Genomic DNA, 2,904 nt, shown 5'->3' on the forward strand with positions numbered 1-2,904 from the left:
ACTATACTGTACCTTAACCTAACCTATACGGTACCTCAACCTAACCTATATTGTGCCTCAACCTAACCTATGTTGCGCCTTAACCTAACCTATGTTGCGCCTTAACCTAACCTATGTTGCGCCTTAACCTAACCTATGTTGCGCCTTAACCTAACCTATGTTGCGCCTTAACCTAACCTATGTTGCGCCTTAACCTAACCTATGTTGCGCCTTAACCTAACCTATGTTGCGCCTTAACCTAACCTATGTTGCGCCTTAACCTAACCTATGTTGCGCCTTAACCTAACCTATGTTGCGCCTTAACCTAACCTATGTTGCGCCTTAACCTAACCTATGTTGCGCCTTAACCTAACCTATGTTGCGCCTTAACCTAACCTATGTTGCGCCTTAACCTAACCTATGTTGCGCCTTAACCTAACCTATGTTGCGCCTTAACCTAACCTATGTTGCGCCTTAACCTAACCTATGTTGCGCCTTAACCTAACCTATGTTTGCGCCTTAACCTAACCTATGTTGCGCCTTAAACCCAACCTATGTTGCGCCTTAACCCAACCTATGTTGCGCCTTAACCCAACCTATGTTGCGCCTTAACCCAACCTATGTTGCGCCTTAACCCAACCTATGTTGCGCCTTAACCCAACCTATGTTGGGCCTTAACCCAACCTATGTTGGGCCTTAACCCAACCTATGTTGGGCCTTAACCCAACACACGTTGGGCCTTAACCCAACACACGTTGGGCCTTAACCCAACACACGTTGGGCCTTAACCCAACACACGTTGGGCCTTAACCCAACACACGTTGGGCCTTAACCCAACACACGTTGGGCCTTAACCCAACACACGTTGGGCCTTAACCCAACACACGTTGGGCCTTAACCCAACACACGTTGGGCCTTAACCCAACACACGTTGGGCCTTAACCCAACACACGTTGGGCCTTAACCCAACACACGTTGGGCCTTAACCCAACACACGTTGGGCCTTAACCCAACACACGTTGGGCCTTAACCCAACACACGTTGGGCCTTAACCCAACACACGTTGGGCCTTAACCTGCTCTGTAATTGTCATACGACGCGTTAAATTAGTGTAGTGTTGCCTAACTGCAACCCCCGCAATATAGTTTGCTACTCGCACTGCCCGGTCCCCAGTGTATCGCTTCATGTTAAACACCTTGCAGCTATACACTGTAATGTGGATGGCAGCAGGACGTACATGCTCAATGCCCTTTGCAGTTGTTCATTGGCATTTGCAGTTGTTCATTGGCATTCGCATGGCGAAGCACTTAGCCTACGCTGTGGTACGGCCTGTGTCAACTGTCCGCTGATGTTGTACGTCCAAATCACACACTGTACTGCACATTGGTCCTCATGTACTGAATGATACATCGTGGTACATGTGACCGTACAACGACTGCGCCAACAACGGCGAACCATGCGGTCCAAATGTTGTGCACTCAGCTACGTGTCGTCTCCCTATAAGAGCTGGATTGCAGTGTGGTATGCCCTGGATGGCGATCAGCATGAGCCGTCTGTTGATGTAGTGGCGCGTGTTGTCAGACGTAGTCGTCTCTTCTCACACACCGTGATAGCATGGTGCACTGCGTTCCACATCTGCGACATGCGACAGAGGCCGGTTGACAGTCGTTCGCGCAATGGACATCGCATACGTACGGGGGCCACCTTCCACGTGTTCGCGAAGCGTGCACATGTTGTTGCGTGTATGTGGGCAGACATAGTGTGTCGTGACACCTGACACAGGCATGCAACAATCGTTGAATTTGCAAATGGCGATGGACGCCTACGTTTGCTGGTGACGTTACGCAAATGAACAACTGGTAAACCGTTGTGGTGCGGTTGTTCTCGCTAGAGGTGAATCAGTGATGGCGACGATCGGTTGAGCTACCAACCGGTTGTTCCAGCGATACCCACCATGCCCACGAACGTGAATGGCATCTGGGTGTGAAGCGATACGCGGCGGTGGCTGGGTGGGACCGTCCCCGGCCGGTGAGGGGGGGCCTCCCGGCGTGCTGGCCGCGCGGTGCGTGGGCGCACGCGCTACAGCCGGCTGGTGGGGGCGGCCAGTGGCAGGCGCGCCGGCCGACGGAGGCGGCAGGCGGCGCAGCTGCGCGCCGGCGCACCCTGCACGCGGCGCCGTGCGGCCAAAGTAGGTCCTCGCGGGCCCGGTGCGAAGCGCGGTGGACATCTGCAGTGTGCTGGTCCGATTGAGGACTGTGTGCGCTGAGGATGCGCCGCCGCCCGGCGCTCGGCGCCGCGACGCCGTCTGCTGCTCGGTCGCCTCTGCGGTTCTCGCAGGTGGTTTGTATCGCAGCTGTGCGGACGTGTTGGCGCGTGCGCTGTGCTGGGAGAGTTCGCTTCGGCACCCAAGTGGGGCTTTTGTCCTTCTGTGGCGCTGGCGTTGGAGCTGCCGGTCACCGTAGGTGGCGCGTGTTGTCTCCCGCCGGCAATGCCACGACAGCACGCTCCCGGGCCTCTGTCGGCAGCGGCAAGCTCAGTTGGGAGCACGGGTGGTCGCACCTAAAGCGTCTACTCGCCAAACCCCGGGCGATTGCGCCTCTCTCGAACCCGACCAAGTACTTAGGACGGCGCTGCGCGCCGCCGGGACCTGAGAGGGTTTTCGAGGTGTATGGTGCAGGGGAGCTCAGCCTCCTCCTGTTTGCAGAATAATTGAGCGGACGCTTGCGTGTTCGCGCGGGCCCCCGGGACACACTCCCGGGCGGCCGGCTGCTCAGCTCTAGTTGACGCAGCTCCCTGGTTGATCCTGCCAGTAGTCATATGCTTGTCTCAAAGATTAAGCCATGCATGTCTCAGTACAAGCCGCATTAAGGTGAAAACCGCGAATGGCTCATTAAATCAGTTATGGTTCCTTAGATCGTACCCACG

The sequence above is a fragment of the Schistocerca serialis genome, unplaced genomic scaffold, assembly GCF_023864345.2.
Source record: "Schistocerca serialis cubense isolate TAMUIC-IGC-003099 unplaced genomic scaffold, iqSchSeri2.2 HiC_scaffold_410, whole genome shotgun sequence".
Taxonomy (NCBI): domain Eukaryota; kingdom Metazoa; phylum Arthropoda; class Insecta; order Orthoptera; family Acrididae; genus Schistocerca; species Schistocerca serialis.